The 22,342-nt window shown below is 47.6% G+C and overlaps 2 pseudogenes; both read left to right on the forward strand.

Annotated features, from left to right (window-relative positions):
• Positions 1–22,342, forward strand: part of LOC116807532 (uncharacterized) — a 1,256,502-nt pseudogene that overhangs the window by 1,083,829 nt on the left and 150,331 nt on the right.
• Positions 276–1,152, forward strand: LOC140681532 (olfactory receptor 14J1-like; annotated as a pseudogene).

A 22,342-nucleotide genomic window follows, 5' to 3' on the forward strand; every position in this document is an offset into this window, starting at 1 on the left:
CCCCTCACTCTTCATTCATCACTTTGCCTCACAGAACTTGCTCTGTTCTCCCTGAGTGCAGCAGAAATGCCAAAGGTTTCTGATATCCAGGAATACATGAGAGACATGGGGGCAGCTTAAAAAGAAAACCCCAGAACTCTTGAACACAAAAAGGTGTCTCTGTGTGTTATGGAGAAGGGTGTATGGGAAATGGCTTTAATTTTGATTAAATGTAACTCCTCTAACTCTTCCCTGTCCTTTTCTCCATGAACAGGACCCATGTGCAGCCACAGCAAATGTCCAATGGCAGCACCATCAGCCACTTCCTCCTGCTGGCATTGGCAGACACGTGGCAGCTGCAGCTCCTGCACTTCTGCCTCTTCCTGGGGATCTCCCTGGCTGCCCTCCTGGGCAACGGCCTCATAATCAGCACCATAGCCTGCAGCCACCACCTGCACACACCCATGTTCTTCTTCCTGCTCAACCGGGCCCTCAGCGACCTGGGCTCCATCTGCACCGCTGTTCCCAAAGGCATGCACAATTCCCTATGGGACACCAGGCACATCTCCTACATAGGATGTGCTGCTCTGGTATTTCTGCTTATCTTCTTCATGGGAGCAGAGTATTCCCTCCTGACCATCATGTGCGATGACCACTACATGTCCCTGTGCAAAGCCCTGCACTACGGGACCCTCCTTGCCAGCAGAGCTTGTGCCCACATGGCAGCAGCTGCCTGGGCCAGTGGCTTTCTCTATTCCCTGCTGCACCCGGCCAAAACATTTTCCCTGCCCCTGTGCCTGGGACGGTTCTTCTGTGAAATCCCCCAGATCCTCAAGCTCTCTTGATCCAAATTCTACCTCAGAGAACTTGGGCTCATTGCAGTTAGTGCCTGTTTAGGACTCAGATGTTTTGTGTTCATTGTTTTCTCCAATGTGCAGATCTTCAGGGCTGTGCTGAGGATCCCCTCTGAGCAGGGACGGCACAAAGTCTTTTCCACCTGCCTCCCCTCACCTTGGTGTGCAGTCCCTCTTTGTCAGCACTGCTCACCTGAAGCCCCCCTCCATCTCCTCCCCATCCCTGGATCTGGCACTGTCAGTTCTGTACTCGGTGGTTCCTCCAGCCCTGAACCCCCTCATCCACAGCCTGAGAATCAGGAGCTCAAGGCTGCAGTGAAACATGCAGTGAAACATTTCAGAAACATTAAACTGCTGGCCAATTTTTGCTAATCACTTTTAACAAAAGTCATCTTTGACACTTCTTGTTGGTTTCATTTTGGAAGTTCTTTTTCTTTTTAAAGTGCATTTAATAGTATCCTCAAAAAAATTTCATTGCTTGTGCCATTTCTCACTTTGTTTCTCTCCACCTTCCCTGCGACTATAGACTGTGTCAATGAGGGGCTGCCTCTCGGTGACTTTAAAGGAACTAAAGGATTTCCCAGCAGTTTTCTCCAGAGATACTCCTTTTTTGACCTTCTTTGGAGCTGCAGCAGCAATGTCTTTGTGCAGAGCTGGGGGCAGATCTGTGCTGGCACAGCAGCTGTGCCCAGGAGCAGCAGCACTTGGTGTTGCCGGTGCTGCTCCTGTGCCACAGCCCTGCTGCCCTGGTGGCCCTGGGGTTTCTGTAGGGCCTGAGTGCTTTTGTGGCTGGGCACAGTCCTGGGGGTGGCAGTGCCGGGGCTGCAGCAGGGACAGGCCATGGGCATTGCTGGGGCAGAGCTGATGCCTCAGGGCATGGCCTGGGGACTCTAGGATCATTGCATTGCCCAGGCTGTCACAAGAACACGGCCAGGCCAATGCTCTGCACAGAAACCCCCATAAGCAGCCCAAAGGTGGTCATGGGCAGGTTGGGGACAAACAGAATGGCTGGTGCTCTGCAAGGGCCCTGGGGGAGATGGGAAGGAGCTGCAGAGCAAGAGCTGATCCATCCCCACAGTGTCCTGGACAGTCCAGTGCAGTATCCCAGAGCGTCCTCATGGACCTGACAACAACATCCCCCCTCTGCAGCCCTGGCCTCTCCCCCAGCTCACAGAGGTGCTGCATCCTTGCACACACAGACACGGCAGGACTGGCTCAGCAGCCCCTGTTTGCATTGCACACAGCAGGTGGGAGCACCCCATGGTGTTGGTGTGGGGACATGAACCTGAGGGAGCACAAATGCCATCATCCCCTGGGGCCAGGATGGGCTGGGGCATGGCAGGGAAACCACTCAGCTTTGTCATGGCCTCTGCAGTCAGCCTGAAAGTTTGTTCCCATCAGCTGGGAGTTTCCTGTCCCACTGCAGATGCTGTTGCTCAGAGCCAGGGCTGCCTGGCAGCCACCCCCAAACTGCCCTGAGCATTTCCTTGGCTTCACTTTTGCTTTCTTTATTCCTCCTGCAACACATTTCTTCCTGTTGCCTGCCCCTTTTCCCTTCCCCGCAAGCTGCCCATTCCGGTTTTCTCTTTCCTCTCTGGCCCCCACTCCCCAAATTGGCACCATGGGAACGTCCCTTGGGCAGCAGGATCATCCTACAAATGCTTCAGGAATTGTCTGCAGGCTCCTGCAGTTCCTCCTGCTGATCCCTTGCCAGAGGCACCACAGGTCAGGGGGGCACATCTGGGCTGCTGTATCTGGCTGTGGGCCTCCCAGTTCTGGGCAATGAGCTGGAGAGGCTCTGCCGGACTGACAGGATGGGCTTTGGGCCTGTGAGGAGAAGCTGAAGGACCTGGGCTGCTGCATCTTCTGAAGAGGAGGCCCAGGGCTCATCCTGCAGCTGCTCCAAGGGTGGTTTCAGAGAATCACACAATCAGCAAGGTTGAAAAAGACCTTGGATGTCATCAAGTCCAACCTGTGCCCTGAAACTGCCTTGTCTCCCCTGAGCCTCCTCTTCTCCTGGATGAACAACCCCAGCTCCCTAAGCTGCTCCTCACAAGAATTGTGCTCCAGACCCCTCACCAGCCTTGTTGCCCTTCTCTGGGCATTCTCCAGCCCTTCCATCTCCTTTCTAAATTGGTGGCCCAGAACTGGATAGAGTACTCGAGGTGCTGCCCAACCATTGGTGAACACACACGGGAAGAATCACTGAACTGCTCCTCCTGGCAACACCATTCCTGATCCAGCCCAGGAGCCAGTGGCCTTCTTGGCTATCACCAGCCGGGGGCTATGTACAAGTCACGAATGGGATGGGAATGCTGTGGTATGCGTCTCAAGCTGTTTATTTTTTAGCATCAGTCTCATTACATGGTTATGACAATGGGAAGATGCCAGCAGCTCACATCCAGGCAACAGACCAAGAACTTAATGTTACAACTTACTTTATAAACTTTTTGACCAGTCACACAAAGCAAAAGCATATTGACAGTAGTTCTATCCAATCACTATAAGCACACGTACCTTTAGTTAAAACAATGCTTGCTTATTTAGAATACAATACTTGCTTGTAAGCCTCAAGATACAATGCACAGAGCTCCATTATTAAGCTTAGACCTTCCTAATATCTCACCAGATATACTTTTCTGCAACTCAGGAAGTTATTCTACCCAAGCGTTAATACATAGATTATTGTTCTATTTGTCCTTTCTTTCTCCTTCTTGTATAATTTTTCTGCTGACAAATCTTATAGCTACTGCTTAGCTCTAATCACCATCCTGCTGTCTCTGAGGCCTGCCTTTTGCAATGTGCCCAAAACCCTCTGATTTTAAGGAATCCCACAATTCTCCCTCTAGGTTCAACTAAAAGAAACTGTCATAATCTTGTCACTTATTAACTACCTTGCATTTCATAGCTTTCCTACAATATATCTGCTCATTACTTGCTTAAAGCATCATTTTTGCTTGCATTAAGCATAGCTATATTGCAACACAGCAAATTGAATGCTGTGAAGGTCCAATCAATTCAAAGCACATAAGTCATGTTTGATAGCAATTACAAGTCATTGTTCAAAGAAGTCTTGCCAGTTCCAAGGTCTTAGTTCAAAACCTTCCTCCATCTCTATACCTTCATCCACTAACTCTGTAAGAGTTCGAGAACTCTCTGTGAACCCATTTCCCACCTCTCTCTCTTGCATGATAAAAACTTCTTTGATAGCTTTGTCCATCATGTGTCGTACACACCGAAGTATGCAAGGCATTACTATGAGTATCGTAACTAAAATTCCTAACACATATAAACCTATCTTACAAAGATTCCTTGGCCAAGGTGCAAAACTCCATTCTTGGAACACGTTATCTAACCATGATACACCATCTTCTTTAATTTGAGCTGTCAAATCCTTTAGCTTTTGTATGCTTTTGTGTATGGATTCAGAACGATCTGACAGATTCATACAACACAAGCCTTCAAATTCCTCACAACCGTGTCCATATGCCAATAAAAGAAAATCAATTGCTGCTCTATTTTGAAGAGTGGCATGTCTAACACTGTTAACATCCGTCAGCATGTCACTGATGACAGTGGATGTGGCATTAGTTTGTTTACTCAGCCAACATCCAACCCGATCTAATTGTTTCAATGCCACTGCTGAAGCCAGTTGGGGTAAAAACAAGCCTGCTGAAACCCTTTTCCCAGCATTCCAAGGCCTGAAATCACTCTTACACTTCTCATCATAGTAACGAGCAGATCTTGTCCCCCTATTCTTCTTCTTAATGACCGCTTTAGCCGTAGGTGCTATCACAGTGAGCATGCCAATGCTCCATGGGCCACCTTCAAGGCGTGATGGAATGCCCTGTCAAGCCCTATCTCCACAAATGAAGCAATATCTTTTTGGCAATTGTCATGGATATTGGTCCTCCTTGGAAAACACATCCCAGTTGTCTGAATAATTGCACTAAAAAATCAAATTCCTGTATGCAGAGTAATGGGGAGTAACATTGTGCTTTGGAGGATCACCTTCTTGCCAACCATTAGCTGTGAACGTAATGCAAAAATCCATTGTTAAAGAACCAAGGATTTCTAATTCTTGGTGTTCAGCCACTGCCTTGGGAAGTTCTTTGACCCAAATACCCAAATTCAATACAGGATTGTCCCCACTGTCATTTTCGCTTCTATTGAATTGTTTTTTGACCAAGGGCAAACTCTTTACTGGCACACTGACTAGGCAGGTTGAGAAAGGCTTTTCTGGTTCCGAATTAGACAAGCATATGGTATCTGAGCCTGCTGCCTTGGCTAAGGTTACCCAAACATTTGTTTTTGGTTGTTCCACAGGCAAATCTGCACAACAAAAAGCAATCAAACCCAACCAATACCAGCATATCATTCAATTTTGCTCCAACCTTTTTCATGAGCTAATTTTTGGCAAAAATTCCACCCATATATACCAATTCAGAAATGTTGCTTTTGACCTTAAAATAAGATTTCACCTTTGAAAATCCAGTAGAGAGGATCTATAATATAACAAACAAAATCCCCATTTTTGCCAGAAAGAACTTTACGAAACCAACAATTAACACATCTATAAAGAGCATAAAATCAGAAGATTGTAGGTTCCACAGATGAACAAGGAACGCCAGGCGTGACCCGCGATCTCTCTGTTCAGCTCACGTCTGCATACTTGCTTCTACGGTCTTGGATTCGTCAACACGTTCTTGGAAGTGATATGGTTTGACATTTTTCACAGGGACCCACTTAATTCCTGCACCTGTAGAGACAGAAGCATACCCTTTGCCCCAAGTGATTAATTGGAAAGGACCTTCAATTTGTCCTGTCTCAGGGTTTCTAATTAAAACAAGGGGATTTTCTTTCAATTTTGCGTGTGTGTTATTTGAAAAATGTCTAGAAATTGGTGGATCAGGTTCTGTGACAGAGCTGTTCAAGAAATTAAAAACATATAAAGCTTTGTTCAACCTCATCTGTGGTGTAGCCTCCATTCCCCCCCTCTGTTGATCAAGTATGCATTTTAATGTCTGATGTGCCCTCTCAACAATCGCTTGACCTGTGGGAGAATGAGGAATACCAAAGATGTGGCGAACACCCCAACCTTTTAAAAATGAAGCAAGTTTTTGAGATATATATGCGGGACCATTGTCAGTTTTTACTTCTTGGGGCACACCCAACAAAGTAAAAGCTTTCAAAAAATGGTGACAGGCATGATTACCTGTTTCACCTGTGTGAAGAGAAGCAAAAACTGCACCAGAGAAAGTGTCCACTGAAACATGAATATTTTTAAATTTACCAAAAGAAGGATATTTAGTGATATCTTTCTGCCATAACTGCAGGCTTTGTAAGCCTCGCAGGTTGACAGCTCCTGTAGAAACAGGAGGCTGCACAAGTTGACAGTCAGGACAAGCACTAATGATAGCATTAGCTTGACTGTTGGAAATTTGAAACATTCGCACAAGTGCTTGAGCGTTTTGGTGATAAAAGGCATGACTCAATTTCACTTGTTCAAAAATCTTTGGTAGAGTGTTTGAAATAACCATTGTCAATTTGTCAGCTCTCGTGTTTCCTTCCACTAAAAATCCAGGAAGCGAAGAATAAGCCCTAATGTGAGAAACAAAATATGGATTAGTTCTATATTGCAAAGTTGTGTAAAGACATGAAAGCCAATGATATAAAATATCATTACTAACATCTTTTAAAACTGATCCTTCTATTCTTTTAACCACATTAGCAACACAAGCAGAATCTGTAATTAAATTAAAAGGTTGTGGAAAGAGCTGAAAAGCCTAAACCACAGCAGCAAGTTCAACAATCTGAGGAGATCCTTCTACTATTTGGACATCTGATTCCCAAGCTTTAGTTGTTTGGTTCAACCAAGTTATTACTGATTTGTGACTTTTACCAGATCCATCAGTGAAGAGAGTTATTGCATCTAAAGGTTCTTCACTTAACATAGGTTTTTCTCTAAAACTCAATTTTGCTTGTAATAATTCGTGAGCTGGGTAATGAACAGAGCAAATACCTGGGAAATTTAATAATGCATATTGTAAATCATCAGAATTTTGCATTGCCCAATCAAGATAATCTTTTTTCCATGGTAAATAGATAACTGCAAATTCTTGACCTGCTAAAGTTAGCAATCTTGTTCTGGCCTTAATTAAAATTTGTGCTATCATCTCTAGAAATGTAAAAATAGTCTTAGGAGACCTGTAGGGAAGAAAACCCCATTCTATTATCAACAAAGGATCTCTCTCAGAAGGATCCCATTGGAAAATGAGACCACAAAGTTGAATTTTTTTCTCCCAAAATGGCACAAAGGAAAGGGTTTTCCGGAACACAGCGATGAGCTTGTCGTCTTTGGAGAGCTTCCATGACCTTGTCAAGAGCTGCACGAGCTTCAGGTGTTAGAGTTCTAGGAGAGTTGTTGTCACAACTTCCTCTCAGCAAATCAAAAAGCGGACCCAGTTCATCATTGGTAATTCCCAAAACAGGTCTAACCCAATTGATTTCCCCTAGAAGTTGTTGTAAATCTTGTAGGTTGTTGACACTGGTCCGAAGCTGTATCCTTTGAGCTGTAATTGTTTTTTCAGCCATCTTCCATCCTAGATACTTCCAGGGTGGAACTTCTTGAATCTTGGTTATAGAAATTTCAAGTCCAGCATTTTGGATCTCAGTAACAACACTAGCATGAGTTTGCTCCATCTCTGGTAGTGTTGGAGCAGCGATGAGCAAATTATCCACGTAGTGTAGAATCACTGATCTGGGATACTTCTGTCGAACCGGAGACAAAACCTATGCAATAAAATATTGGCAAATTATGGGCAAATTCTTCATTCCTTGAGGCAATGATTTCCAGTGGTATCTCTGCATAGGTTCTCTTCTATTGATGACTGGAACAGAAAAGGCAAATCTTGGAGCATCATTGGGATGAAGTGGGATGTGGAAAAAACAGTCCTTTAAATCAATGACAACAAGTGGCCAATGTTTCGGGATCATTGATAAAGAAGGAAGTCCAGGTTGAAGAGGTCCCATGTCTTCAATCACTTCATTGATTCTTCTCAGATCATGAAGCAACCCCCAGGAGTCTGATGTCTTCTTGTGGATGACGAATACTGGTGAATTCCAGGGACTGTTCGTGGGAGTGATGTGACCTTTCTGTAATTGTTCCTTTACCAATTTTTTAAGAATATTAATTTTTTTCTCTGTTAAAGGCCATTGATCAATCCATATAGGATGATCAGTTTTCCAGTTCAGCTTTAAGGTGGCAGGTTTTGAAGTGGTTCCCATCACAGGCCTACTTCCAGTTTTGCTCCCCACTGGGATAGGACATCTCTCCCCCAGACAGTAAGAGGCTTCTGAACAACAAAAGGACTCACTGTCACTGTTTTTCCTTCAGGACCTGTAATGTTAATCATGGATGCACTTTGCAAACACACAGTAGCACCTCCACTCCCTGTGAGGAAACCTGCAGGAGCTACAATATCCCAATCAATAGGCCAAAATATGTGAGAAATTACAGTGACATCTGCACCAGTATTCAGCATACCTGTAATGTAAATTGTTTTACCACGATGAGTCAGACTACAAGTCAATTTTGGTTGGCTGTGGCCCACACATTGCACCCAAAAGACCTCAGGACCTGAGGTACGAAATGGCACAGACATAATTGAATTCTCTGGAAAGTTGTTTTGCTTGGGTGTATTAATGGGAAAAAGAAATACAATAGGTGTTTTTGGTGGTATAACCATAGGAATATTAAGTGCAAGAGCTAAAATTACTAGCTCCTCATTACAATTTACTGAAACAACAGTTGCAACGACTGAAAGTCCTAAAATTTTGTTGCTGGCTTTGCCCAGAATCAAAAAATCTTGCCTTTGTTGAAAGAAATTGATAAACCCATTAAAAATGCTTTCATGACAAAAATTATTTAAAAGGCATATCAATTTTGAGGGGGCCAATTCGAACCTTGAACTAGACACAGCACTTGAGGTGCTGCCAACCAGTGCTGAGCACAGGGGAAGAATCACTGCCCTGATCCTGCTGGCCACACCATTCCTGATCCATAGGAGTGCCAGAGGTTGGATGAGAGAAATGGTGGGGAGGGGTGGGGACAAAGTGTTATTGATTATCAGCCATGAAGGCTCTTGATTTTCATATCTGTCCACACTGCATGAGAAGGATGCTGGGGGTCAATATCAATTGGACATTGCTGATCTCAATCCATAAAGAGAAAAAGAAAACTTAACAGGAAAAAACTATTCTCCCTGCATCATTTTCAATATACTATACATTCACTTTGAAAACACATTTGAAATCTGTCTAATTTACCACAGAAGAGTTGAAAACATCAATTATTCCCAGGCCCTTTCCTTGTTCAGGCATTTTGAACACGTGTTTATGAGCTTTTCACACTGAATTCCTGAACTGAAGAGCTCAAGAAAGAAGAGGCATTCTGGAGAAGTAAAATTCATCAGCAGCCTCCAAGGGGCTGAGGATCCACTGTCATCAGAGCAGCAATGAACAGAAATGGGCACCGCTTTGTGGCTGCCCCAGCTCTGGGATGGGCCCTGGGCCTGGAGCAGGAACTGCTCTGCAGGGCCCCAAGGCCGGGGCTCTTGTGCTGGCCTGGGCAGATGGGATGGCAGGAGGGGCTGCAGAGCTCTCAGCACCTCAGCCAGAAGGGAGCAGGGCAGCCAGGGAGCTCCTTTGGCCTTGGCCAAGCCCTTTTCCCCATGGCTGGGGCTGAGTCCTGGCTGAGCTGCAGCTGCTGCTGTGCCCTTGGCAGGGGCTGAGGCCGTGGGGCAGTGCCCAGAGCAGCCGGGCCTGAGCAGAGCTGTGGGGCCAGAGCCGGCTGGGCTGTGCTGGGGAGAGGCCCTTGGTGCTGCCCAGAGCTCAGAGCAGCTGGCAGAGCTTGCAGGGAGCTGGGCTGGGCTGGGAGAGCCTGGCACAGAAACCATCAGTGTCCATCTCAGCCTGGCTGAGCGTGCAGGGGCAGGACTCAGCCCAGGCCTTGTGGGGCAGGGCCAGCACCTGGGCAAGGCATTGAAAACAGGCAAGAGCCCGAGAGAGGAGGCTGCTCTGTGCCCTTGGGGGCATGGACAGAGCAGGGAGGGGTCCCAGGACATTTGTCACTGCTAGTATCTGTCCCCAGCTGTGCGCAGCCCTGGCTGCTGAGTGCAGGTTTGCCCTGGGCTGAGTTTGGCTGTGGCCCAGCTCCATCCTCCTGCAGGGCTCAGGGCCGGTTCCTGGCCATGGCCAGCCCTAGCCAGCCTCTCTGCTGGCCCAGAGGCCAGCAGAGGCCGGGGCAGGGCTGTCTGTGAAGCCCCACAGGTGCCACGGGCTCTGCAGGAGCTGGCAGAGGCTGCCCAGCAAGGAGGCCATGGGGCACCTCAGGGTACTGGGGCCTGACAAGTAGAACTGCCTGTTCATGGGCACACAACTGATGGAAAGGAGAGCAGGTTTTAATATCGCTCCGTTTCATAACATATAAGCAAATCTTTATTATCTGGGTCACTGGAGCACTTTGAAGAAATGGTAATGTTTTCCCACCCAGAACAGGAATTTCCTGGCTCTACTGCTTACTTCTACTGATGGCAGGAGAAGAAATACTGATCTTCCCCTCTACCTCTACCACCAACATTCAGTATAATATTTCATGACACTCTTCCTTTGGGTGTTTCCAGGACTCCTGGTTAAATGGCTGTATCTAAGAACATCTCTTAATTTTGGGCAGTTGCATGTATGTCCTTCCCATTGCTCCAAGATTTCCTTCTGCAGCTGTTCTCTGGTCATTCCAATTCATCTCCCTTAAATGCCTTCATGCTTTGAGCCTTTGGGAGTTTCCCAATTTTTCAGAAGTTTAAATAACTCCTTACTCAGCATCTTAGTTGTAAGTTTTATCTATCACCTCTTCTTATGCCTTTGTCTAAAATCCTTCCTGTATGGCAATACCTTGTAGATGGTGGACATGTCAGATGCTGCCGGGATGTCGCAAGGAGCAGAGGGAAGCCTTCTGGTTGATTCAATTTATCATAATCACATTTTTTGATGTTGGCCATGAAGAAAAATTTTTCTGCGCCCTCCTGCCACGGCTGCTGTGTGAACTGGCCGAGGAGAGATCGAGCAGGGGCGGGAAAGGTCTGCAGGAGGTGCCGGGGAGTCTGATGGGGCAGGGCGGAGCGCCCCCAACCATGGCTGGGCGGGCGGCCGCGACAGACAAGGGCAGGGGCAAGGGCAGGGGCAGGGGCAGGGGCAGGGGCAGGGGCAGGGGCAGGGGCAGGGGCAGGGGCAGGGGTAGGTACGGGGAGACAGCAGAACAAAACCTGCTTTGTATGATTGCTTAACTTTGCTAACTTCTGGCAGCTTGAATATTTCCCTTAATCAGAGAGAGCTGATAGGAATGGACAAGAAAAACCAGACCCTTCCATATCAGTGGGCATGAACATTGCCATCCACAAATAAGTGTTTAGGTTAAGACTACCCAGAGACAAGCAGCATTGCATAAGAAGCCAAACAAATACCAAAAACATTTCCTTGGTACTGGAAGCAAAAATGTCTTGAGAAGGAAAATGTAATAGCATCCTACTAATAGTAATTTGCATGTTAGTTAATTTACTTGTACTAAAAATGATGCCAGTCACATGCAGCCCTGCCTCCCTGGCAGGATGGAGCACTGGAGGGAGTGGGGGTGTGGTAATTAGCCAAGTTTTCCTTGGTATCCAGACTGATCCCATTGTTCCGTGTTCTCCTTCTGCTTCTAGGATGGTGCATCGATTCGGAAAACTGGATGCAAAGGTACTTCTGTCCCAGATTGCTCCGGGGAATGTGATTCTCTCTGGTAAAGCAGGGGGTGTGCCATGGCAAGGAAAATGAGCCTCCCAGAGTCATGTGCAGTCTTTGTCACTGTCACCAGGACCCCATTTTAATTGGGCTTTTTTACCGTGCTCTTTTGATTCCACAGATAGGAGTGTGTAGGGCATGTAGTGATTAGGACAGAAGGGAATGGTTTTGAACTGAGAGCAGGATTAGATGGGATAATGGGAAGAAATTCTTGACTGTGAGTTTGGGCCCACCCTGGCACAGGGTACCCAGAGAAGCTGTGGCTGCCCCTGGATCCCTGGAAGTATCCAAAGCCAGGCTGGTGTGTCTTTGAAAGAAGAGCTAGTATTAATTTTTGATGGTTATATTCATATTGTCTGATGTGAGAACCCCGGGATTGATTCGGGGCTCTCGTGTGGTGGTAAAGTTTCTCCTTCAACCTTTACTTCCAAAGAAAAACTCCGCAGCCTCTTGTTGTTCAGTCTCAAGGCAGTTTATTGCTAGTTATCTAAAAGATTGTCCTCGCCCGCTGTGGCTGCCTTGTTCAGCGGCCCAGGCAGAAACACACACACTCCTGACACCCTCACTGTCCGGTGTCTCCGTCGTCTCTCTCCCCGCCCAGGGCTGCTGCTATCTTTTATATGATATATTACGTGTTATATGTTTACAGATTTTCCCCAATACCTACTATCTATGTTACAATGTGCTTTTCTACTCTAAACCAATCTGTGAGTGCCAACATCACCAAGAACATGGAGGTAAGGAAGAAGAAGGAGGAAGAACAGGATCAGGCCCACTTTCCTCCATCTTAGAACTCCTGACCCCCCTGTACAAAGCAAAACCCTCCTGTACAGGTGTTAAAAACCCCCTGTACAATACAAAAAAATTTTCCCCTCTAATTTGTAACTACTTTTACTATACCCTCTAACCCTCTGTGACCGCTTGTTCCACCTTCAAAGTTGGTAACTCATTCCATGGCTCAAACTCAAAATCACAGCTGTTTCCAGCTGCTTACCAGGGTCTAAAATGCTTCTAACCAAGGCCTGGAACCTCTGAAAATGTCTGAGGGACATTTTGAGTTCCGACAGTCTGATACTGGGGAAGAAAGAAGACCCAAATTCTCTTCCTCATTTGTGTTTTTCTTTATGAAAAATACAGTTTTCCATCTGGGGTTTTCTATCAATTTTTGGCACTGTTTAAAATACCTTGTTTTGCTCGCTTGCCTCTGAATAACTGTGACTAACCCAAGGTTATTTTAGTTGCCTTTGTGTTGGAGGGCCTCTAGAAAATGAGGGGCTGCTGTGCTGGATCCTTTACCCTTGGTATCTTTTAACTCTGAAGAGCAGGCCCCAGAGGATGACCAAAGTCCTTGTGCTGTGTCTGTGCTGCTGAGCTGGGCCGGGCTCCTGGCCCAGAGGCAGCACCTGGCAAGGGCAGCGCTGCAGAGAGACAGCTCTGGCCAGGAGCAGCTCCTGTGCACAGCCCAGCAGGGCTGGGGCACTGCCAGGGCATCCCAGGGACACAAGCAGGGCACAGACAGAGCTCACAGGGGCTGTGCGATGTCCCAGAGGGGGCTGTGTCACAGTGGCACCTCTGTGGCTGTGTCACAGAGGCCCAGAGCATCTGCGAGGTCAGAAAGGGGCTGTGTGACAGCACAGAATGGGTTGTTTGAGGTCACAGATTGGGCTATGACATCACAGAGTTTGTTGTGTGAGGTCCTTAAGCAGCTACACCATCATACAGGGGACTGTGTGACAACACAGAGCAGGCCGTGACATCATGGCATGGCTATATGCCAGCATAGAGCGGGCTGTGAGGTCAAAGTGTGTGCTGTGACATTACAGAGTGGCAGTATGACATCACAGAGAGGGTTTTGTGACATCTCTGAGGGGGTTGTGTTATCATAGATCTGGCTGTGATATCATAGAGTAGGGTGTGAGGGACATAGAGCCGACTCTACCATCATAGAGGGTGGCTGTGTGACACCAGAGTGGGTTGTGACATCATTGGGTGCCTGAATATCATCACAGAGCAGACTGTGACATCACAGAACAGACAGTGACATCACAGGCTGTAAGAGACAGTCCAAATTTTCCCTTAGACCCAGAGACTAAGACCCTGAAGACCCTGGCAGGAGTTCTGGCCTGGTTGATGTGGATGCTTGCCAAGTGATTGTTTGCAGGTGTGCTTGCTGTGCACACGATGCACCGCTTTGAGCAGGGACTGGCAATTAGCGGCTTGCTCTGTACGCTTACACCGGTTTCACGATCCCCGCTCCCTATGAATTTGCCCACCTCTTGGCCAGATACCACTCACTTTAGAGAACTTTGGTGACCCCCCCCAGGGAAGATCCCTCATCTGCCTCACGACCACCATCAAAGACGGAGATTGAAGCTCCCCCCCACACCAAGGATTGAGACCCTTAAAAGTCTAACACAGAGGCGATGGCCTGACTGAAGCAGGATGTCTGCCAACTGTTACCTGCAGATGTGCTCGCTGGACCAAGACTGGTTTCCCATGGAAAGCAGTCCTGAAGAAATGGGTCCTGCTCACTGCTGGGACTGGTTTGTTCTGTTTGGAACACGGCTGTCTGTACTTGTTCTCAATGGACTTAATCTCCACTGTCCTGTACCTGCTCCCTCGACCAACTGAAAAAGAGCCCTGAGTTAACCAAAGTCTTTGAGATTCTTCTCAACGTTTCAAGACGGATCTATTGTCTGAACCATGAGGATTTTATCTCTCCATTTGTAGTTATTCCTCTCCACTCTTTCTCTCTCTCTCTTTCTATCCTTTATCTCCTTTCTAATCCTTCTATGGCATTTGCTGTGGGCACTCAATCAAAGGTGCATTTGTTTTGATTGATACTGAAAATCCCTTCTATGTTGTTTTTGCACTCTGAGATCGGGAAAATGAATCATCATGATTCCCGTTTACACTAGAGGATCATGACACGACATGACTTTGTGATATCAGAGTCTTCTGTGACATCCCAGCACAACTGTATGACATCACAGAATGATAGACCAGCATTGGCTTTGTGACATCACAAGGGGGATTTGTGAGATCCCAGAGTGGGCTGGGACATCACAGGGCCTGTGTGAGGTCACTGGGGACGTCACTTCAACCCGGTTCCCACTCACAGTTCCTCTCAGAGAAGTCCAAAGCTGCTCGTGCACAGTGGGATCCCCTGACCCCTGGGTGTCCCCACCCCTGGCGCCGCAGCCTCCCCCTGAGGATGTTCTAGGAGATCAACCCCAGAGCCTGACACGGGGACAGGGGGTCGGTGCTGTGGGGGCTGGGACAGGGAGACAGGGACCCCCTAGCAGCATCCCTGTGCCCCCAGGGCCAGAGCTTGGGCCAGGGCTCCTTCACCCTGTTATGAATGAGGGCTTGAGAGCACCTTAAAAATCCCCAGCAGGGGAGTAGCATAAAACAGATTTAATATTAAGTGACAGCATGTTCTGGTTTGAAAGCAAAACCAGTGAGAGTCTCCAAGTCAGAAATACAATTTATTGGGAAAAGGGGAAAAGGACAAAAATACATGCAATAATACAAAGGGAAAGACTACTGACAAAGTCTGAATACAACCTGGCCAGCGTGCTGGTAGCAGTCCAAATTGGAGTAGATGCAGTCCTCTTAGGATGGCAGATGTAGTTGCTGTGTCTTCTCAGAGAACCTGTGAAAAGGCTGCCCCTCTGTCTAGAAATCCCCAGTTTTATCCAGGTTGGAATGCCTAGCTCCTCCCCCCCTGGGCAGAGCATCTTAAAATGGGTCATTATGAGTCACGAGGTGTGTCCTTAATCACCTGCTCCTGGACAGTGTTATCTCTGAGTCATGTGGCAAGGCATTGATGGGGCTATTAACAGCAGATAAGGAAAACTGCCCCAAGGCAACTCCTACTCAGATGGTAAATAGGAAAACGTTCTTTTTTTAATCTTGGACACAGCACCACAGAGTTCCTTGGCAAGAGTCACTCTGCCCCTGACTGGACACTTCAGGCACACCAAGGAAACAAAGCAACAACAAAACCAAACAAAACCCTGGCAATCAAACCAGAAATGAGCCAAAAACTGTCTGGGTGTCTGTGTGTCTCTGTGTGTGTGTGAGTGTGTGTGTGTGTGTCTGTGTTTCTCTCTCTCTCTCTGTGTGTGTGTGTGTGTGTGTGTGTGTGTGTGTGTGTGTGTGTGTGTGAGAGAGAGAGAGAGAGAGAGACAAAAGAACAGTGAGGGCAAGGATAAAAGGAATACAGCCTAAAACCTAAACACAACTTAAACTTAACAGGACTTTACTGGTACCTTAGACTTCAGCATTTAGCAGAAGAACAGCACTTAACAGCATTTAACTTTACTTATAACCTAGGACATAATGATTTAGCAGTGGAATAACACTTACTTAACAATATTCAACTTCACTTATAACTTCTATTCAACTTCACAACTTACACAGAAGAACAACTCTTAGCAGCATTTAACTTCCCTTACAGCTTGTGACTTAACCTTACCTACAGGCCTGACTGTCTCAGCTTTCCAAGGCAATCAAACCCCTCAGACTGCAGCATTTCCGCCACATTTTCCTGAGCACAGGCACTGGTGTGTGCACACAGACACAAAGAGTCACTACAAGGCACCTGTGAGAAATTCCCCTGAGCAAAGGGAAATGCTCCCTGTGGAGCCATTGGCATCTCTCCAGGGGATGAAGGGTTGAGTCTGGAGGAGACAGTGTTTGTGATGATCTCCAGAGGAGCTGAGCCCAGAGGATGTTGGCCAAGGCTGGGACCCAGCGAGCATTTCTCAGCTGGCAGGGGGAATGCACCAGCAAAGGCCCCATGGAACCAAAGGATCATTGTGACACTGTAGGGCCTTGTGAGATCAAGGAACCATTGTGACACTGTAAGTTTTCATGGATTAATGGAGACCACTGTGACACTGCTGGCCTCATGGAAGCAAGGGGACCCTACTGACGCTGTGTGCCTCAATGGAATGTAGGCAGCATTGTGACACTGTGAGGCCCCATCCAAACAAGGCTCCATTGGGACACTGGGAAACCCCATAGAAAAAATGCTCCAGGGTGACACAGAGAGGCTGCCTGTAATCAATGGTCCATTGTGACACTGTGGAGCCAAAGGAGACCGTTGTGACACTGCAAACCCCCATGGTCCATTGGTCCAAAGATGTCGGAATCTGTGGGTATTGGTGATTCCGAGATTGTAGAAAGTCTCTGTCTTTCTGCCCCGTTGCTAAAGAAGAAGCCATAATTCGTCTGTGCTGTTTTCAAGGTTGTTTATTCTTGCTTATCTCTAACATATTCTGCTGCCCTGCCGCAGTTCTGTCCTGCAGGGCAGCGTGTGGGACTCTGCCCCCAGTGGGATGTTACAAACATTATATACCAGAAACTACTTGTGCTATATTTACAATAATGTGCCAATATCTATCATCTACGTTACACTGTGTGTCCCCAGCCTAAACCAATAGAAAAATGCCAACACTACAGTGAAACATGGAGGGCATGAAGAAGGAGGAAAAGGACAAGACACACCCAATTTCCTCCATCTTGTCCCCTCTGAACCCCTAATCTAGAAAACTAAAATTTTACTTTTGCACCCGTATCACACTTAATTATTACTCTTATCATACACTCAAAGCTTGTAATTCATCCTGTAATATTGAAAACTCCTCTCCATGGACAGAGATCACAGACAGTGTCTCTCGGGGCTCTGTACAGGGGGGTTCCTGACCCCTGCCAGGGTCCCAGACTTGCCAGGGCAGCCAGAGGGAAGTCCTGGATTCCCCCACAAAGGTCCATTGTGACATTGCAGGACTCATGGAACAGAGGAGTCACGTGACACTGTGGGGCCTGTGGAACCATGAAGACCATTGTGACACTGCAAGGCCTCATGGAATCATTAGGACTGTTATATGCGTGTAGGATAAGTCGTGCAAATAAAATTGTCATCTATTTTATAGTTATGTACTGTTAAGTTATACTCTTATATGAAGTTTTTAAAATGCACAAGCCTGCCACAGTGATTGCAACACAATGTCAAAGCCACCTGGACAAGAGAAGGAGGACTTTATTTACAAGCAAATGAAAGTGGCCAGCCTGGAGATGGAACATCCATCAAGGTGGTCCGAGGAATGCCTGAACGATAAATACATGATAAATATCTGAGACTGAGATAGTCAGTGCCATCAGGGAGATACATCTCAAAACCAAATTCCTGGAATGCGATCACAGGTCTTTATCACTCTCAGGACATGTATTGTTCAACTTGCCACAGAGAAAAGAACTCCACGTGAATACATGCACTCCAAAAAGGAAGACAAGGAACTCTGCCTCAGGCAAGAAAAATTGTAGAAAAATCGGTCAGACAGGACAATCAGTGTGAAGCATAGAGGACCCTCTGCTGCAGCAGTCAAACGAGTGTCTCATCCAGTGCCAATCCCGGGCTCAACAATGACTTTTTTGAAATGGCTTTTTTTTTTTCCTCAAAATTTATATTTGGTACATTTAATAAATTTTATTAAATCAATAACTAATAACTTGGAATCTTTCATTTATAACATGTTTATCACATTCTGTTTCTCACGATAATCACAGCTACCCAAACATAAAGTTGACAAGCAATGAGTTAATGGATCCAGCTACTGTTAACTACGAACAAACCTATTTATCTATTTCTGCTAACTCAGCAACATCTAATTTAACTATCATCTTAACTTGCCTAAAACTCTTAAATCTTCAAAATAAATGCCTCACAGAGGATCAGAAACGAGACATCACACCATGATCCATGTGATCAAGTGAAGCCAACTTTACTATTTAGAAATCTATATTTATAATATCTTCTAATGTCCACGTCCCTCTAGCTAATACATGATTTACCAGTCCTAACAGTACACACATCTAAGACTAAATGCTAATTGGATACCTAATTCTACACACATATTGCTGTGGTCATCTGGCCCACCCTTAGTCCTCTTTATTTTCCACTTTTTCAAACTTTGCTGACAACTTGCTGATTCTCGCTAACTCTTCTTCTGTCTACAAGTATTCACTGTCCTTGGTCCTTGAACTGATTACTTTGTTATCAGAAGACTGGACTGTGCCTCTGCTGAATGTGTCCATTATCCTGCAAAAATTGCTCAGCATCCCCCAGTTTGGCAGAACGTGAATTGGCTACTCAGGTGAACTTGGAGTTTGATAGATTGCACTTGTTAGTGAAGAACTTTGAATGTGTTCATGTTTCTGCAAGCAAGAAGGGTTTGAGCAGGCTGCCTGAGGTGTATCAACAGCTTGCACCATGACCAAGTGCGGGAGTGAAGACCTGCCTTCCGAGGACCTGAGAATTGTTTGTGCTTGACGATGAGAAGAGAAACAGTGAGCATGAGATTGAGAGCACACCAGAAACATCACCTCCTGAGCCGGACAAGGACACCTTACCAGAGACATCCCCAGCTCAGACAGAGAACCTCAGAGAACAGACACTGGCAGACATCGTTACCATGACTATTCCTGACCAAAATCCACCTTATCCTTCCTGTGGTTCCTGGGTGAACTGTGTGTTGGGCTTGATTGAACATCTGAGGGTAGCCCATGGGAAAAGGAGGGTTTGTTTTCGGTGTGCTAAATGTGGGTAAGAGATGAGTACTTATCACAGCATTGTTTTTCACCTTCCTAAATGCAGGGAAACAGCGGAAATGGCTTCAGCCAGGGAGTGGATCTGTGAGGTATGTGGCAGGGACTTCAAGACAAAAATTGGTCTGAGACAACCCAAAAGATTGGCACACTCATGGGTTAGAAATCAGGAAAGGGTCGCCGTTTCCCACCCAAAACAGATTTCCAAGCCAACAGAAGATGGTGGAGTAAAGAGAAGGAAGAACTCCTGATAAGACTGGAGGCCCAGTTTGAGGGGAACAAAACCATCAATAAACTCATTGCAGAACACACATCACAACCAAAATGGCTAAACAAATCAGCACTAAAATGAGATTTCTGCTCAAGAAACCAGCTGAGGATGTAGATAAGGAACCTGGAATGAGTCATGGAACCAGGAGAGCCGCTGTGTGCCTGAGAAGGGACTTGGCCATTGATCTTGAGAGGAGTCAGATGCCTGGGAGACCAGCAGCTGGAAGGAAAACAGATCCCAAGATGAGTCACCACCCTGATAAAGATAACAACAGCTGGGAAACACCAACCGACAGAGGGAGGGGCAGCTGCAGGCCCATTATCTCAGAACCCTCAGTGAATTGCTATCAGCTGGGACAATTCACACCTTCCCAAGGGCATTTCAAGAACTTTCTAGGTGCCCACAGCAGCCTTGGGGCTCTATGCCCCATGGCCTCCCTGCTGGGCAGCCTCTGCCAGCTCCTGCAGAGCCCGTGGCACCTGTGGGGCTTCACAGACAGCCCTGCCCCGGCCTCTGCTGGCCTCTGGGCCTCGGGGCCAGCAGAGAGGCCGGCCAGGGCTGGCCATGGCCAGGAACAGGCCCTGAGCCTCGCAGGAGGATGGAGCTGGGCCACAGCCAAACTCAGCCCAGGGCAAACCTGCAATCAGCAGCCAGGGCTGCGCACAGCTGGGGACAGATACTAGCAGTGACAAATGTCCTGGGACCCCTCCCTGCTCTGTCCATGCCCCCAAGGGCGCATAGCAGCCTCCTCTCTCGGGGTCTTGCCTGTTTTCAATGCCTTGCCGAGGTGCTGGCCCTGCCCCACAAGACCTGGGCTGAGTCCTGCCCCTGCACACTCCGCCAGGCTGAGATGGACACTGATGGTTTCTGTGCCAGGCTCTCCCAGCCCAGCCCAGCTCCCTGCAAGCTCTGCCAGCTGCCCTGAGCTCTGGGCAGCACCAAGGGCCTCTCCCCAGCACAGCCCAGCCGGCTCTGGCCCCACAGCTCTGCTCAGGCCCGGCTGCTCTGGGCACTGCCCCACGGCCTCAGCCCCTGCCAAGGGCACAGCAGCAGCTGCAGCTCAGCCAGGACTCAGCCCCAGCCATGGGGGAAGGGGCTTGGCCAAGGCCAAAGGAGCTCCCTGGCTGCCCTGCTCCCCTCTGGCTGAGGTGCTGAGAGCTCTTTCACCTCTCCTGCACCAGAAATACTCAGGGTTGTACTCACAGAGTCAGTGGACATTGGGACGTTCCAGCTTCAGGAGATCACTCCAGGAGCTGCAGCTGCATTGTCCTGCAGCCAGAGGTTCCTGTGCCAAGGGCTGGCAGTGATTCTGCCCCAGGCACTTCTCAGCACCTTCCCAGCCCTGACTGATTGAAGCTCTCTGTGCCTCTGTGCTGTGCCCGGGCTGGCTGCAGGCAGTGCCCCAGCCCTGCTGGGCTGGGAGAAGAGCTGCTCAGCAAGAGAAATGATCCTTGGAAGCTCTTGGTGTTCAGGAGCTGCTTCTGTGCCAGGAGCCTGGCCCAGCTCAGCAATACAGACACAGCACAAGGACTTCAATGACCCTCTCTGGCTTTGTGCTGAGGCCCTAGGCATCAGTCCCTGGGAAGGAGCTGAAGAAACCTCTCAAGAACTCAAGTCAGAATCTAACTCCAAAGTTTCTTTGACTTTTAATGAGTCTGAATGAGGGACACAAATGAGAAAGTGTCTCCAGGCCCCAGACAGAGCATAGAATTGGAGGCAGTGATGACAGGTGGGGACAAAGAGAAGCCAAGTCTCAGTGCCCTGGGGCACAGCAGCTTCTGTGCCACCAAGGGCTATCAGGAGACACCTTGTCCTGAGGCCCTGGGGCCTCCTGCACAGCCGCAGCCAGGCTGGGCACTGTCACCTCCTTATCCTGCCCTCAGCATCTCCCCCTAGCCCACATCCCAGTGGCCTCAAAGATCTGCTGGAAGGAGTCCCTGGGGAGCCTTGGTCAGGAATGGCCCTGGGGGCTCCTTCATGCTCAAAGGGACTGCAGGTTTTTCGAAAGACTTTGGCTTTTGCCTTGGAGACTCTGAGAGTTTTGTTCAATCATGGCCTCCAATTAGCTGCTGTAATTAGTCCCTGGCGAGGCTTTGTCAGTAACAACAGAGCATGGGCTCATTAATGCTTCAAGGAACTCAATTATTTTAAGGTACTTGGTGTTTCCCCTCTGATACAGACTCTGTGAGAGGTTTGTGCAATCATGGCCTCAATTAATCTGTTTTAACAAGTCCTTTGAGAGCTTTGTACTGACACTCAGTGGGGCTCATTAATGCTTTGAGATACTCAGTTGTTAAGGTACTTCGGAATTTCCTTTCCACACTGAGTCTCTGAGAGGTTTTTGTGCCATCCTTGCCTCCAATTCACTCCTCCAAGGAGTCCATGAGGAGCCTGAGTTGGGGATGGTCCTTAGTGGGACCCATTAATGCCTCGAGACTTTGACTCCTGGAAAGGCTTGTGCCATCTCCTCTCAGGCCCTGAGGTTCCAGGGCTCAGCTCTAAATGCACCACAGGGCTCATTAGGATCAAGCAAGTCCTGACGAACCATGGCTCTGCCTTGATTTCTCTCTGCTCTAGTGCCATTCATTAAGAAGGTTTCCTACAATATTTATGGAGTGATATTTTAAAGAGCTTCTAGGAAATATATATTCCTATTTTAAAGGGTCTCTTTTATTGCTGTTCTTATTTCACAAGAGGAGATTACAGAATGCAGTGACTGATAATGATCCCAGGACTCTTTTCAGGAGGTCTGGCCTGCTCAGAAAAGCTCTGCCTGGAGGTCTGA

This window comes from Taeniopygia guttata, chromosome 37 (assembly GCF_048771995.1).
Source record: "Taeniopygia guttata chromosome 37, bTaeGut7.mat, whole genome shotgun sequence".
NCBI classification, from domain to species: Eukaryota; Metazoa; Chordata; class Aves; order Passeriformes; family Estrildidae; genus Taeniopygia; species Taeniopygia guttata.